This window comes from Hyla sarda, chromosome 10, assembly GCF_029499605.1.
Source record: "Hyla sarda isolate aHylSar1 chromosome 10, aHylSar1.hap1, whole genome shotgun sequence".
In the NCBI taxonomy this organism is placed as follows: Eukaryota; Metazoa; Chordata; class Amphibia; order Anura; family Hylidae; genus Hyla; species Hyla sarda.
This window is the reverse complement of record NC_079198.1, coordinates 90707217-90725521: the sequence shown is the minus strand read 5'-3', so window position 1 is coordinate 90725521 and position 18305 is coordinate 90707217.

The window sequence follows — 18305 nt, the reverse complement described above, 5'->3', positions numbered from 1 at the left end:
TCACCTTGTGACTTGGGTGACAACTTTTCGCATGGAGAATTGTGTTGCACGAAGTTGGCTTACGGTACATGCTGGTGTATATAACATTATTCTCACAGTCTCCAGTTAGAGTAACATCCAGAAAATTAATGGTGTTGTTGTCCAAGGTACAGATAAACTTCAAATAAGGCTATTGTGATTCAGATATTCAAAAAACAAAACCGCTTGCTGTTGTGTCCCTGTCCACACCAGGAGGAGGTCATCAATATCACAGCCGTACCACCCCACCGAGGATCAGTGGGGATTTACGGCTGCATAGAGGTAGACCTCCTCCCAGTGGGACATATAGAGGTTAGCCAGTGATGGGTATGTGGGTTTTCTTGTCCATCGTCTTTATAAGTGGCTTCCTTCTGGGATGACCGCCATGCAGACCAATATGATGCCGTGTGCGGTGTATGGTCTGAGCACTGACAGGCTGACCCCCCACCCCTTCAACCTCTGCAGAAATTCTAGCAGCATTTATATGTATATTTTCCAAAGACAACCTTTGGATATGATGCTGAACATGTGCACTTAACTTCTTTGGTCGATCATGATGAAATTTGTTCTGTTAAACAACCTTATAATCTTGTCCAGCATGCTGCAGCTCAGTTTAAGTGTCTTTGCAATCTTCTTATAGCCTAGACCATCTTTATGTAGAGAAACAATTATTTTGTTGAACTTCCAGTGACCAGTATCGAAAAGTGTGAGACCGATAACACCAAATTTAAGACACCTTCTCCATTGACACCATCCACACGACAGAAAGAAAAGATGATGCCACCTATTGCTGTGTCACATGCAGGGACGTTCACAGACCAGACATTTTGGAGGGCATGGGTTTACGTAAAAAAGAGGGCACGTCTCATAATTTCAAAAATGTCAGTCAGACTTAATGGGTATGCTCTGCAGAAAGCGTGAGTGACATAACAAGGGAGAGGTGCTGTGGCCGCTTTTATTTACAGAAAATATGTGACAGATGCACTATAATATACTGTATTATGGAGATTTATCAAATCCTGTGCAGAGGAAGAGTGGTGCAGTTGTCCATAGCAACCATTCAGATTGTTTCTTTCATTTTGTAGAAGGCTTTGCTTCTATAAAGGTTTTGATAAATCTCCCCTATATGCCTCTGCCTGACCTCTATATGACACAACATGCACTGTACCCGGCCTCACCCAGCACCCATCACCCACCCCATGCCGGAATCTCCACACAGTCCTAGTTTTTACACTTAAGAATGAGGCACCACACAAATAGTTGCTTATATGCTACAATATACAAGAATTGGCAAAAACTAGAACATGAGAACAAAGAAATATAAAATATGCAGAAAATAGACGGGCATAGCACAGCATACAGGACGGAGGTAGGGGGGCTTTGCATCCCAGCTGCGCCTCCTTTGCGCACAAGACTTACTTTGCATACTAGCATTTGGGACAATATCTAGAAAACATCTGGACCGATTTGAGTAAGTATAACATTATTTTTCTCCTGCTCACCTGCACTATAACCCAGCGAATATGGTTAAGTATGAGTAAACAGCCTGTCAGTGTCCCATTTAATAGATATCATACCCCCATTAATGAACTATATATTGTGTCACTGTGCCAGCATATGTGAAAAATATACTGTGCTTTCATAAAATTCCCTTAATACTGTGCTTCCATTTCTCTTTTAATTCCTTAAATACTGTGCCTTCATTCCTCTATTCATTCCATATATGCTATGCTTCCATTTCTCTTTTAATTCTTTAAATACTGTGCTTTCATTACTCTATTCATTCCATATATGCTATGCTTTCATTTCTCTTTTCATTCCCTATGTACTGTGCTTTCATTCCTCTATTAATTTCCTATGTGCTATGTTTTCATTTCTCTATTCATTCCCTATACACTGTGCTTTCATTCCTCTATTCATTCCATATATGTTATGCTTTCATTTCTCTCCTCATTCCCTACATACTGTGCTTTCATTACTCTATTAATTCCCTATATGCTATGCTTTCATTTCTCTATTCATTCCCTATACACTGTGCTTTCATTCCACTATTCTTTCCCTATATACTGTGATTTCATTCCTCTATTCATTCCCTATGTACTGTGCTTTCATTACTCTATTAATTCCCTATATGCTATGCTTTCATTTCTCTATTCATTCCCTATACACTGTGCTTTCATTCCACTATTCTTTCCCTATATACTGTGATTTCATTCCTCTATTCATTCCCTATGTACTGTGCTTCCATTCCTTTATTTATTCCTTATTTACTTTGTGTCAGGATCCGGGTACTGTGAGGATACTGGTGCTGGATCCTCTGTGTCAGTGGGGTGATGACGTGGGCCATACCAGGGGAATGGAGTCTAAGGGGTTACTGGTCTTCACCAGAGCCCGACGCAAAGCGGAATGGACTTGCTGCGGCAGGTAACCCCCAGGTCGTTACACCCGATAGCGACTCAACCCCAACTGACGGCTGAGATACAAGGGATTAGGCAAGAGCAAGGTCGGACGTAGCAGAAGGTCAGGGCAGGCCGCAAGGATCGTAGTCAGGGGCAACGGCAGAGGGTCTGGAACACTGGCTTGGGACATACAAGGAACGCTTTCACTGGCACAAGGGCAACAAGATCCAGCAATGCTGGGAAGGGGAAGTGAGGTAATATAGGCTAGGACACAGGTGTATGCACTAATTGGGCCAGGAGCCAATCAGAGGCGCACTGGCCCTTTAAATCGCAGAGAGCCGGCGCGCGCACACCCTAGGGAGTGGAGCCACGTGTGCCGGGACTGTACTGACGGAGGACAGGTCGGGTAAGAAGACTGGGATGCGAACCGCGAGCGGGCGCGTCCCGCTTCCCGGGTCGCATCTCCGCCAGTGACAATAATGCAGCGCTCCCGGTCAGCGGATCTGACTGGGGCACTGCGACAAGGTGAACGCTGCGAGCACTCCGGGGAGGAGCGGGGACCCGGAGCGCTCCGCATAACACTGTGCTTTCATTCCTCTTTTCATTCCCTATACACTGTGCTTTCATTCCCTATATGCTATGCTTTCATTTCACTATTCATTCCCTATATACTGTGCTTTCATTCCTCTATTCATTCCCTATATACTGTGCTTTCATTCCTCTATGAATTCCTTATGTACTTTGCTTTTATTCCTCTTTTCATTCCCTATACACTGTGCTTCCATTCCTCTATTCCTTCCCTATATACCGTGCTTCCATTTCTCTATTAATTTCCTATATACTGTGGCATTTTTTATGAAATATATACTGTGCTTTAATAAATTTCCTATATACTGTGCTTCAATTCCTCCATTCCTTCCCTATATAATGTGACTCCATTAATTCCCTACATATACATATTTACATACACATATATACACTGGCACCTACAAACACCCAGGCAAATACATACATGCACATTAAAGAAAAAGCACATATAGTACATAGGTAATATACACACACAAACAGACACTTTGACACATTCATAGAGGCACACATATACATGTAGAAACATATATACACAGACACATACATACAACATGAAATATATACAAGCAGATATAGCCAACAGGCACATCATACATACAGGTACACACATACGTTCACTCACATAAATACACACAGGCACATACAGACAGACGCACTGCTGTAAATTCACTCACATTTATACACACAGACACACACATACAGGTACACACATACAGTTACTCACATATATGTGTACACACAGGCACATACATACAGATACATTGACACATACATTCATTCACATATATACACAGAATTACTTACAGTAAGGCCCCATCCCGCTATGCACAGGCTGGAGTTTCTGGCCGGGACAGACTGTGGGCGGGGCTTCACTCTGGCTTCTCTGCTCCGGTCTCCTCCATGTGGAGAAGAGAAGAGAAATAGCAGATAATGACAGGGAAAGTAGTGCCACCTTCCTGCAGGGAGGGCACAGTACCCTCCATTAAACTCACATAAAAATCCCCAGCAATGGATCCTTTGACTGCAACTGTGACCCCGAGTCTGCAGCTCCTTTTGGGAGGGCACTAGAGGGGCAGGTGCATAAAAGGGGCAGGAGCTTAAGCCCCATTTTGCTCTTATGTGTGCACCTCCCTGGCAATATGTCCAATGGTAGATGTCGTCATCTTTACGGAAGTAGTTCTAAGTATGAAGTAGAGAGATCAGCTGATCCGAGTTCTTGAGGTAGCTTGAGAGGCCATGAACATGTTCTGAATTCTGTGCTAAAACAAAGCACACACACTCAAAAAAAAACTTTCCCAGATCAAATTCTGCAATCAATAACCCATAATGACATCTGGAAACAGAATGTTAGAAATCTTTACTAATTTATTAAAAAGAAAAAAAATTTAATATTGCATTGACATAAGTATTCAGACAAAAGCCAAAATTTGACGCATTTGCAATAGTAAATCTGTACCAATGTGGATAGACAGGATTAAGTGGGGTGTTTTTTATAAGCCATGATTTCTCTAAAAAGGAAATACAATGTTCTTATAATATAATTCTGGATATTAGAAAGGTTAATGTTTTGCCAAGATGTACAACATCAATCGTTTTTCAATCTTACAGTGCCCATTTTATTGCCATTAGTGGTAATCCAAACTTTGAGGGAGCATAAAACAAGATGTACACCTGAGAGTTCATGCCAGGCTATGATAAGCCTCTGGGCTAATTTTTCTCATGACCACATTATATTTTCATGTAAAGAAAAGTGAGACATCTGACAAATAGACAATCTCACCAGAGAGAATAATAGATTGATATGAACAAAGTCTAACATAGAATGGGCACAACATTCTTAAGGGTTCAATATTTCAAAGGCAGGTTATACAGAAGGAAAGGAATTGCAGAAAGGATGGCATGACTGATGAAGGCCAGTGTCCTCTATAGTCACCCAATATAGAAGATGCTGCCATATTTTAGACACAATCCACCCCTTTCATAAGAAAGCCAACCTCTTTCTGCCCACTAGGCTGGGTTACATTAAGACAAATTGGTCACAAGGTAACTGTACCAGACTACTACCTTACTCTGTAATCTGTCAAAAGCCATCAACTGGAGTTGTGCACAAATCAGGTTAGGAGATGTACTACTTGCTTTTCCCCAAACTTTGGAAACCCAGGCAATGCCATTGTATTCAGAACTTCTGGCATGTTGAGCTCTTAGCTTAGTTCCACCCTCTTAGAGATGCTGCAAACGCCCTCCTAAGAAGAGATGCCCAACTTGCTTCATGGTAAATTTCCTGGTCATACAGAAAGACTTCTTTTTTTTTGTGGTGTATGCAAATAGCTTCATGTTAAGCTTTACCCTAGTTTGGCCAAACCTGTTTAGGCCTTAATTTTGCAATATTTATTTATTTTTTGTTATTGTTTTTTATGTTCCTGTCCTCGATTTTTTATAAATGTTTGGGGTTCACTAAAAAGTTGCCCTTTAATCACTGAAGAGGCCAAGCAGTGTATGGAGACAATGCTCCAGAGATAAAAAAAAAAAAAAAGTATATACATGAATTTCCTCCAGAAATCTATCTCATACAAGTGAAATCAGAGTCCTCTCCAAAACAAAAAGTTACCCATATGTAGACAATGAGAATCCAAACCCTCATCCAGTGTTACATCTAAGCCAGCTCTCCAGCCAACCAGTACCTGCTCTGCACCGGCGAAGGGCAAGAACCCCGAAACAACAAGTGTCTGGTTCTGAAGCTGTAAAAATAAAAAAAAGCAATGATAAAGCAAATGATAAAGCAAAAGTAGATAAAGAAATAATTGCATGAATAAATACATACATAAATAAATAATCCATGCATAAAAACCCTTTTCTGATTCAATACAACAGTTTTAATTATCACTTTGTTGTATTTCCATTATGCTTTACCTACTATTACCAGGTGTTGAATAAGACATTGTGAACTGTACAGTTTTATTGTTATTACTGTAATGATTTAAAGCAAAATATACACATTCATTATAATATTAATTATGGAAGGATCATGTTGTGAGGCTAAGAAATACTGAGGTATTTGCCTAAAGGCAAACATCTACCTGTCAGATTTTTGTTGTTTATAATGGTGTAAAATAATTTTACATGTTAGGGATTAATTTTAATTGGCATATGATCAAATGAAATAGCATGACAAAGTGGGAGGAAGTGCTAGGCTTTGCCTACCACATTGGAATGCACTGGGCTCGCACAGCATGTGTTTGGTGAAGCATGTTATGGTCTGAGTCATAAAACATTCATTAAGCTGGATACCTGCCTCTAGATCATTCACTGCAATGTGTTTGCCAAGTAAGAGCTGAAGGGATTTAAGCGCTGTTATTATTTATAGGTATCTTTAAATGAGCAAACAAGAAATATGTTGACATTACATGAAGCAGCCTCAGCTAATCATATCATTTCTACATTTTACTCTTTAACAATAGCCTTAAAGGGGAGCTCCACCATTGACTCTTATTTGGATTTGTGACCAACAGCAATGCAAAATGCTGTCCTCATTTCTTTATAGCAATCAGAGCCTCTGTTTTTCATACCAAACTCCCCAATCTCTGGACAGATATAGTTTATAGTTAAAGCATACTTCCAGTGATCCTCTTTATAATCTTTTCAAAAATGTTCGACATACAGTGATCCCTCAACTTACAATGGCCTCAACATACAATAGTTTCAACATACAATGTTCTTTTCTGGACCATTGAAACTTGAAACCAGACTCAACATACAATGTACAGACAGTCCAGATCTGTGAAACCTGTCAAAACTGGAGGAACTGACCTATCAGAATGGGCATTTTATTGGTAAATCACCTCTATTACTGAAGTGCATGCACTGACTGGATGTCTGGTAGCGCCCCCTACAATACAGGAATGAACTACAAGTTCTGTACTACTCTTTACCTGTGCCAGGGATTACCTGCTCCTTTGGACACCAAGTATGGGTGGCTCCATTTGGGACACTGTGTGTACTGTATAGGACCCTGAAAAAGCTCCTGTCCTCTACATAAACCATTGTTTCCCAACTAGGGTGCCTCCAGCTGTTGCAAAACTACAACTCCCAGCATGTCCGGACAGCCAACGGTTGTCCGGGCATGCTGCGAGTTATAGTTTTGCAACAGCTGGAGGCACCCTGGTTGGGAAACACTGACATAGACAGTGATTTGCAGCTCCCAGCAGATCTTTCTTACTTTTATATGTAAGGACTTGTTTTATCTGTATTAGTTATCTACTTATTTTTCTTTTTTCAATTTTTCCTATTTTTTGATGACATTTTGGTGGCTTCAGAACCAATTACCAGGTTTCCATAGAGTTATGGTCTCAACATACAAACAGCTGTCTGCAGATGGGTCCTCCTACCTTCTGGGTAGACTTAAAGGGGTTCTCCCTTGTTTATACTGTTTTTTGTTATTATGTTTGTGTGTTATGTGTGTATAAGTATGTGTTTTTTTTATGTGGGTTGTGATTATGTATATATGTATTTTCTTACCTTTTGTGAATATCCGGAAGCTGGCCCCTTTTTCTTCCAGTGGCTTGCTGTGTACCTCGGCCTCCGCCATGTTGTGTTTCGGTAAGTGGGATGTCGGGGGGGTGTGTTCTTGCTTCTGTCCTTCCTATCTTCTGACGTCCGAGGCAAATCTTTTCTTCCTGTTTCTTCCGTGGCTCAGCGACGAATCTGCGGCCACTTCTGGCGCATGTGCAGGTAGTTTGTTTTTTTACCAATAAAGTTATTTTTGTCTAATTGACAAACTGTCTCCGCTTGCGCGAAGCTACGCTATTAGCGTAGACCTAACGTACGCTACGCTGTTAGCGTATCACTTGCATACTCGCGCATGCGCAGACAGTTTGTCAGACAAAAAAAACGTTATTGGTAAAAAGAACAAACAAACTAGCTGCGCCGGAAGAGGCCGCAGATTCGTCGCTGAGCCACGGAAGAAACAGGAAGAAAAGTTTTGTCTCGGACGTCAGAAGATAGGAAGGACAGAAGCAAGAACACACACCCCGACATCCCACTTACCGAACACAACATGGCGGAGGCCGAGGTTACACAACAAGCCGCTGGAAGAAAAAGGGGCCAGCTTCCGGATCTTCACAAAAGGTAAGAAAATACATATATACATAATCACAACACACATAAAAAACACATACTTATACACACATAACACACAAACATAATAACAAAAACAGTATAAACAAGGGATAACCCCTTTAAGGCTTGGCATTCCATTCCAATCAGTATCATAGCAGGAACTAAACCTGATGTTTAACCCCTTAAGGACTCAGTGTTTTCCCGTTTTTGCACTTTCATAATTCTCTCAATTTTGCACCTAAAAATCCATATGATGGTTTGTTTTTTTGCGCTACCAATTCTACTTTGTAATGACATCAGTCTACGGCGAAATGGAAAAAAAATCATTGTGCGACAAAATTGAAGAAAAAACTTCAGTTTCTACGCAGTACATTTTTCGGTAAAAATGATGGCGGCCACTGGGCTCTTGAGAAATTTCATTTCAGTAGATCCGTGCCTCCACACTGTCACGATTCGGCTGGCTGGAGGTGGATCCTCTGTGCCAGAGAGGGATTGGCGTGGACCGTGTCGGTGGACCGGTTCTAAGTTGCTACTGGTATTCACCAGAGCCCGCCGCAAAGCGGGATGGTCTTGCAGCGGCGGTAGCAACCAGGTCGTATCCACTGGCAACGGCTCAACCTCTCTGACTGCTGAGATAAGCGCGGTACAAGGGAGTAGACAAGAGCAAGGTCAGACATAGCAGAAGGTCGGGGCAAGCAGCTAGGTTCGTAGTCAATGGTGAAATAGCAGGAGGTCAGGAACACAGTATGGGTAACACAGTAAATGCTTTCTCAAGGCACAAGGCAACAAGATCCGGCAAAGAAGTGCAGAGGAAGTGAGGTTATATGAGCATGGAACAGGTGCAAGCTAATCAGGGTGATTGGGCCAGGCACCATCATTGGTGCACTGGCCCTTTAAATCTCAGAGAGCTGGCGCGCGCGCGCCCTAGAGAGCGGAGCCGCGCACGCCCTAGCATGACAGCCGGGGACCGGGACAGGTAAGTGACTTGGGATGCGATTCGCGGGCGGGCACGTCCCGCTATGCGAATCGCATCCCCGCCGGCAATGTCAGTGCAGCGCTCCCGGTCAGCGGGTCTGACCGGGGCGCTCCAGGGAGAGAAACGCCGCGAGCGCTTCGGGGAGGAACAGGGACCCGGAGCGCTCGGCGTAACAGTACCCCCCCCTTAGGTCTCCCCCTCTTTTTGTCGGGATGTCGCTCCACACAGGACGAGGACATCGGGAGCAACTGTAGAGTCTCCCTCCGGGGGACAGCGAAGTCCTGGGTATGCCCATGCACGGCAGACAGTCCAGAAGGAGTGGGAATGGGGAGGGGGGGCAGAGGGTGAGGCTTGGCACGGGGCAGAGTGTCACCAGGACGGGGGCTATGAGGAGGCACGGCACAGTCCTGATAAGCCTTGGGGAGATCAGGCACAGGAGGAGACACTGAGGCTCGACAGGCGGGGCTGGGAGCAGAAGTGAGGCATTTCTTGAGGCAAGCAGGACCCCAATTCTTGATCTCCCCGGTGGTCCAGTCAAGGGTGGGAGAATGATGCTGGAGCCATGGCAGACCGAGAAGGACTTCAGATGTGCAGCCGGGCAAAACCAAAAATTCAATCTTCTCGAGATGTGGTCCAATGTTCATAAGCAGGGGCACTGTGCGATAACGCACAGTGCAGTGCAACTTGACTCCGTTGACTGAAGAAATGTGGAGCGGCTTGATGAGACGGGTCACCGGGATGCAGTACCTATCAAGCAAAGAGGCCAGAATAAAATTTCCAGAAGAACCAGAGTCCAAGACGGCCACGGCAGAGAAGGAGGAGTTGGCAGAAGGAGAAATCCGTACGGGCACAGTGAGACATGGAGAAGCAGACTCCGTACCCAGAGACGCCAGGCCCACATGAGCAGGTTGCGTGCGTGCATTTTCCAGACGTGGAGGACGAATAGGGCAATCCACCAAGAAATGTTCGGTACTAGCGCAGTACAGACATAGATTTTTATCCCTACGGCGAGACCTCTCTTCAAGAGTCAGGCGAGACCGATCTACTTGCATAGGCTCCTCGGCGGGAGGCACAGGGGTAGATTGCAAGGGATATCGTGAGAGAGGTGCCCAGGGATTAAGGTCTTTTTCCTGGCGGAGTTCCTAGTGTCTTTCCGAAAAACGCATGTCAATGCGGGTGGCCAAATGGATAAGTTTATGCAGGTTGGCAGGAATCTCTCGTGCGGCCAGCATATCTTTGATGTTATTGGATAGGCCTTTTTTAAAGGTCGAGCAGAGAGCCTCGTTGTTCCAAGATAATTCGGAAGCTAGAGTACGAAATCGGATGGCGTACTCGCCTACTGAAGAATTACCCTGGACCAGGTTCAGCAGGGCAGTCTCGGCAGAAGAAGCTCGGGCTGGTTCCTCGAAGACACTCCGAACCTCAGAGAAGAAGGAGTGTACAGTGGCGGTGACAGGGTCATCGCAGTCCCAGAGCGGTGTGGCCCAAGACAAAGCCTTCCCAGACAGAAGACTGACCACGAAAGCCACCTTCGACCGTTCTGTAGGAAATTGGTCCGACAACATCTCCAAATGTAGGGAACAGTGTGACAGAAAACCACGGCAGAGTCTAGAGTCCCCATCAAATTTGTCCGGCAGGGACAAGCGGAGGTTAGGAGCGGCCACTCGCTGCAGAGGAGGTGCAGGAGCTGGCGGAGGAGATTATAGCTGCTGTTGCAGTTGCTGTAGCTGCGACTGAAATTGCTGTACCATGGTGGACACTTGCGACAGCTGGTGACTTAGATGGGCGATCTGTCGGGATTGCTGGGCGACCACCGTGGTGAGGTCAGCGACAACTGGCAGGGGAACCTCAGCGGGATCCATGGCCGGATCTACTGTCACGATTCGGCTGGCTGGAGGTGGATCCTCTGTGCCAGAGAGGGATTGGCGTGGACCGTGTCGGTGGACCGGTTCTAGGGATGCTACTGGTATTCACCAGAGCACGCTGCAAAGCGGGATGGTCTTGCAGCGGCGGTAGCAACCAGGTCGTATCCACTGGCAACGGCTCAACCTCTCTGACTGCTGAGATAAGCGCGGTACAAGGGAGTAGACAAGAGCAAGGTCAGACGTAGCAGAAGGTCGGGGCAGGCGGCTAGGTTCGTAGTCAATGGTGAAATAGCAGGAGGTCAGGAACACAGTATGGGTAACACAGTAAATGCTTTCTCAAGGCACAAGGCAACAAGATCCGGCAAAGAAGTGCAGAGGAAGTGAGGTTATATGAGCATGGAACAGGTGCAAGCTAATCAGGGTGATTGGGCCAGGCACCATCATTGGTGCACTGGCCCTTTAAATCTCAGAGAGCTGGCGCGCGCGCACCCTAGAGAGCCGAGCCACGCGCGCCCTAGCATGACAGCCGGGGACCGGGACAGGTAAGTGACTTGGGATGCGATTCGCGGGCGGGCACGTCCCGCTATGCGAATCGCATCCCCGCCGGCAATGTCAGTGCAGCGCTCCCGGTCAGCGGGTCTGACCGGGGTGCTGCAGGGAGAGAAACGCCACGAGGGCTTCAGGGAGGAACAGGGACCCGGAGCGCTCGGAGTAACACACACCTTCCTATCTCTAAACTCTACACACAGTTCTTTTCACCTCATGGCTTGGTTTTTGCTCAGTTATGCATTGCCAGCTGTGAGACCTTATATAGACTTTCCAAATCATGTCCAATCTTTCCAAACCATATCCAAACTTTCCATATCATGTCCAATTAACAGAATTTCCAACAAGTTACTCCAGTCAGGTTGTAGAAATATCTCAAAAATGATTATAAGAAATGGGAGCCCCCCCCCCCCATCTACATTTCTTGTGTCATAGGTGTGTCAAGGGTCTTAATAGATTTGCAGGAATGATAGGGAAAAGCTAGATTTTTATTTTATTTTAGCACAAGGCCGCAACATAGTGGTATAACAAAATGTAAATGAAGTGAAAGATCTAGAACTTTCTGAATGCATCGTATATAGTTCTTATTTAGCATCTGCAAGCTGGCTTTCTTTATTTACTGCATCTATCCTTAGGATAGGGGATAAGTTGTTCACCACTGGGTTCACCACTGGACTACTCCTTTAATCTACAGGTCTAGTTCCAAGATGCAAAACTCTGCAATTCAGCTCTGTACCAGCACTACTCACATTAATATCTCTAAAGTATTGAATAGTCCTCCCATAAGTCCTCTAGCAAGTCCTCTATTATTTTACAAGAAGTCCTCTGGCCGAACTGTCACTGGGTCTACAGCAAGTGTAAAATATGAAGTTTAATCGCTCAATGAAAATTGCCTTCCAGCCTCACTTGAACTTGATGGCTCTGCTACTCCCTGGCCGCTTATATCAGTCACCATTAGAACATGCACTGAAAAGGTCACCTAACAAAACACAAATCAATTACAGATACGCTCTAAACTAGCACCCATATGGTGCCTAGTGTTGAGCGCGAATATTGGAAATGCTAATTTTTACCGCGAATATCAGCACTTTGCGAATATTTAGAATATAGCAATATAGTAAATTTGAGTAGCCGTATTAGGCTAAGTTTCCACTTGGTTTTTTTCTGGCAGTTTTTGGAAAACTGCCACTACAGTTTTTGAGCCAAAGTCAGAAGTGGATCCATAAGGGAGGAGAAGTATAAGTCCTTCCTTTATATGTCCTATTCCTTTTGAATACACTTCTGGCTTTGGCTCAAAAACTGCAGTGACAGTTTTCCAAAAACTGGCAGAAAAAAAAAACAAGTGGAAACTTAGCCTTAGTCCAGTGATGCACTTCTGCTTGTGAGCTTAGATTTGCTTTGGACTTGATCAAGGGAGGAATCCCGAAAGCTTGTCTCTACAAAATGCTGTTAGTCCAATAAAAAAGGTATTACAAGATACTGCAACATTTTATGATTTGCATCTGAATATAACAATATATATTCGTAATGAAAAATATTTTGACAGTACATATCACAACAATGATGTGTACTGTGTAAAAAAAAAAAAAAAAAGGTGATCATCCCTCCCTGCTTCCAGCTTGTGGGCCAAATAAGGCGCCAATATAATTTACTGTGTGAGTCGATGTGGAGCGTGAATATTTTGTATATGCAAATATTCACATATATCGTCACTTTCAGCTGAAACTGATCCCTCCCTTCTTTTAGGTGAAAGATATAATCGCGCATGCGCACTATGCAAATTTCATTACAAATTTTCGCTAGGGAAAAAAAGGCAACGAACATTGCAAACATAGGACGAATATTCGTCCATATATTCACGATATATCGCAAATTCGAACATGGCCCCTGCCGCTCATCACTAATGGTGCCAAAGGTGGACTGCCTCCTCACCATATTGCCAAATAGAAAGATAGATATAGATATTGTAGAGAGATAGATGAAAAATTGTGTAGATAGATAAATAGATACATAGATACTGTAGATAGATCACTGCAACCACATGCCATTGCTTTTAAGGGTACGGCCCCACCAGAACCAATCAAATAGCGGCCAAATATCAGTCAGAAGCAGGGACATAGAAGTGACATTAGGGTTTCTTCTGTTTATTTTTCAGCAATACAACAAATAAAGGCTTTATCTTCAGGCATAAAAAATAAAAAAAATGTATCCTGCTTGTCAAGCACTAACTACACTAAATACAAGCTCTCTATACAGGTTGCTTACTACCAACCACCTAACAAAACAGTCACCAAAAAATGTGTTAGGCTGGGTTCACACCACGTTTTTGCAATATAGTTCCCGTATACGTTTTCAATTTGATAACCGTATGGAACTGTATTGAAAACCGTATGCAGTGACTCTCCATTGAAAACTGTATGCCAAACGATGCATCAGGTTGTGTCCATTTTGCATCCTGTACAGTTTTGTCAGTTGTTTTCCTGTACCCAAAACCGTAGTCTAGCACAGTTTTTGGTGCGGGTGAAAAACCGTATAGAAACGTGTAAGTTTTTGGGTTTTTTTTAACATGGGAGTCAATGGGAACCGTACAGAACTGTGTGTGCGCGCAGTTCCATCCGGTTTCCACAATACAGTTTTTTACTTTGCACAGTTTTTTTCTTAAAATTTCAATCAAACAAGTGAAACTTTATTCATAATGGAATGAAAAGTTAAAAACATATACATTTTTTCTTAAAAATCAGATGCAACCGGATATAATTTTTCAAACCGCATACAGTTTTCAACCCTTTATAGATTGAAATTGAATCCGTTTTTTTTTTTTTTTTTTTTAACCCCTTCCCGCAGAATGTCATATATAAACGCCGGGTTGTGCAGTGCGTTCGCGCATCCCGGCGTTTATAAATGACATGCAGTTAACCCGGCGATGCGCAGCATCGCACGGGTTAACTGGCAGAAGTCCCGCTGTTTCCAGCAGGGGACAACTTCTGCTTCACCCCCAGGACCATCAATTGATGGTCCTGGTCAGCGATCACTGTGATTGGTCCCTGTGGACCAATCACAGTGATCTGGGGTGAAAGTTCAGATCCCCCGCACTGCCCGCCCCTGGAAGTCGGGCAGAACGGGGGACGAAGGCTGCAGGGGCTCGCGGGGACCTGCGGCATTCGGGGGTAACACGTGGGGACCGGCGGACTTACCTGATCCAGCGGCGGGACCGAGGAGCAGCGCGGGACCGGCCACGTGGACGAGCAGCGACGGGTAAGTATGTAGTCCTCAGAGGCAGCAGTGAAGATCTTCACTGCTGCTTCTAGGAGTCTGAAAACTACAACTCCCAGCATGCCTAGACAGCCTTTGGCTGTCTGGGCATGCTGGGAGTTGTAGTTTTGCAACATCTGGAGGGCCTCAGTTTGGAGACCATTGTATAATGGTCTCCAATCTGTGCTCTTCCAGCTGTTGCAAAACTACAACTCCCAGCATGCACTGACTGTCCAGGCATGCTGGGAGTTTTAGTTCAGCAACATCTGGCCCTTCAGATGTTGCCGAACTACAACTCCCAGCATGCCCTTCAGCTGTCTGGGCATGCTGGGAGTTGTAGTTTTGCAACAGCTGGAGACACACTGGTTGGGAAACATTGTTTCTAACTCAGTGTTTCCTAACCTGTGTGCCTCCAGCTGTTGCAAAACTATAACTCCCAGCATGCACTAAAAGACCATGCATGCTGGGAGTTGTAGTTTTGCAACATCTGGAGGGCCCCAGTTTGGAGACCATTGTATAATGGTCTCCAATCTGTGCTCTTCCAGCTGTTGCAAAACTACAACTCCCAGTATGCACTGACTGTCCAGGCATGCTGGGAGTTTTAGTTCAGCAACATCTGGCCCTTCAGATGTTGCCGAACTACAACTCCCAGCATGCCCTTCAGCTGTCTGGGCATGCTGGGAGTTGTAGTTTTGCAACAACTAGAGACACACTGGTTGGGAAACATTGTCTGTTTCTAACTCAGTGTTTCCTAACCTGTGTGCCTCCAGCTGTTGCAAAACTATAACTCCCAGCATGCACTAACAGACCATGCATGCTGGGAGTTGTGGTTTTGCAACAGCTGATGCAAGCCCCCCCCCCTTCCCCCCCCCCCCCGCCACGCCACCCCCGTGAATGTACAGGGTACATTCACATGGGCGAGGCTTTTACAGTGGGTTTCTCGCATCTTGAGATGCAGCAAATTTTGCGCTGGGAAACTCGCTGTAATCCCCCGCCCATGTGACTGTACCCTAAAAACACTACACTACACTAACACAAAATAAAATAAAAAGTTAAAAACACTACATATACACATACCCTTACACAGCCCCCCTCCCCCAATAAGAACGTCCGGTACACCACTGTTTCCAAAGCAGAGCCTCCAGCTGTTGAAAAACAACAACTCCCAGTATTGTCGGACAGCCGTTGACTGTCCAGGCATGCTGGGAGTTTTGCAACAGCTGGAGGCACCCTGTTTGGGAATCACTGGCGTAGAATACCTCTATGTCCACCCCTATGCAAATCCCTAATTTAGGCCTCAAATGCACATGGCGCTCTCACTTTGGAGCCCTGTCGTATTTCAGGGCAACAGTTTAGGGCGACATATGGGGTATCGCTGTACTCGGGAGAAATTGCGTTACAAGGTTTGGGGGGCTTTTTCTTCTTTAACCCTTCATGAAAAGGAAATGTTGGGGTCTACACCAGAATGTTAGTGTAAAATTTTTTTATTTTTTACACTAACATGCTGATGTTGCCCTATACTTTACATTTTCACAAGAGGTAAAAGGGAAAAAAGCCCCCCAAAATTTGTAACGCAATTTCTCCCGACTACAGAGATACCCCATATGTGAGCGCAAAGTGCTCTGGGGGCGCACAACAAGGCCCAGAAGGGAGAGCGCACCATGTACATTTGAGGTGATTTGCACAGGGGTGGCTGATTGTTACAGCGGTTTTGACAAACGCAAAAAAAAAAAAAACCCACATGTGACCCCATTTCGGAAACTACACCCCTCACGGAATGTAATGAGGGGTGCAGTGAGAATTTACCCCCCACAGGTGTCTGACGGATCTTTGGAACAGTGGTCCATGAAAATGAAAACTTGTACAGCCCACTGTTCCAAAGATCTGTCAGACACCAGTGGGGGGCAAATGCTCACTGTACCCCTTGTTACGTTCCTCAAGGGGTCTAGTTTCCAAAATGGTATGCCATGTGTGTTTTTTTTTTTGCTGTTCTGGCACCTTAGGGGCTTCCTAAATGCGACATGCCCCCCGAGCAAAATTTGCTCTCAAAAAGCCAAATATGACTCCTTCTCTTCTGAGCATTGTAGTTCGCCCATAGTGCACTTCAGGTCAACTTATGGGGTACCTCCATACTCAGAAGAGATGGGGTTACAAATTTTGGGGGGTATTTTCTGCTATTAACCCTTGCAAAAAGGTGAAATTAGGGGGGAAACACATTTTAGTGGAAATTTTTTTATTTTTTTTTTACATATGCAAAAGTCATGAAACACCTGTGGGGTAATAAGGCTCACTTTATTCCTTATTACATTCCTCAAGGGGTCTAGTTTCCAAAATGGTATGCCATGTGGGTATTTTTTGCTGTTCTGGCACCATAGGGGCTTCCTAAATGCGACATGCCCCCCGAGCAAAATTTGCTCTCAAAAAGCCAAATATGACTCCTTCTCTTCTGAGCATTGTAGTTCACCCATAGTGCACTTCAGGTCAACTTATGGGGTACCTCCATACTCAGAAGAGAAGGGGTTACAAATATTGGGGGGTATTTCCTGCTATTGACCCTTGGAAAAATGTGAAATTTGGGGGGAAACACACATTTTAGTGAAAAAAAATTTTTTTTTTTTACATATGCAAAAGTCGTGAAACACCTGTGGGGTATTAAGGCTCACTTTATTCCTTGTTACGTACCTCAAGGGGTCTAGTTTCCAAAATGGTATGCCATGTGAGGTTTTTTTGCTGTTCTGGCACCATAAGGGCTTCCTAAATGCAACATGCCCCCAAAAACCATTTCAGAAAAACGTACTCTCCAAAATCCCCTTATCGCTCTTTCCCTTCTGAGCCCTCTACTGCGCCCGCCGAACACTTTACATAGACATATGAGGTATGTGCTTACTCGAGAGAAATTGGGCTACAAATATAAGTATACATTTTCTCCTTTTACCCCTTGTAAAAATTAAAAAATTGGGTCTACAAGAACATGCGAGTGTAAAAAATGAAGATTGTGAATTTTCTCCTTCACTTTGCTTCTATTCCTGTGAAACACCTAAAGGGTTAAAATGATGACTGAATGTCATTTTGAATACTTTGGGGGGTGCAGTTTTTATAATGGGGTCTTTTGTGGGGTATTTCTAATAAGAAGACCCTTCAAATCCACTTCAAACCTGAACTGGTCCCTGAAAAATAGTGAGTTTGAAAATTTTGTGAAAAATTGGAAAATTGCTGCTGAACTTTGAAGCCCTCTGGTGTCTTCCAAAAGTAAAAACTCGTCACTTTTATGATGCAGACATAAAGTAGACATATTGTATATGTGAATAAAAAAATTTTTTATTTGTAATATACATTTTCCTTACAAGCAGAGAGCTTCAAAGTTAGAAAAATGCTAAATTTTCAAATTTTTCATCAAATTTTAGGATTTTTCACAAGGAAAGGATGCAAGTTACCACAAAAATTTACCACCATGTTAAAGTAGAATATGTCACGAAAAAACAATCTCAGAATCAGAATGATAACTAAAAGCATTCCAGAGTTATTAATGTTTAAAGTGACAGTGGT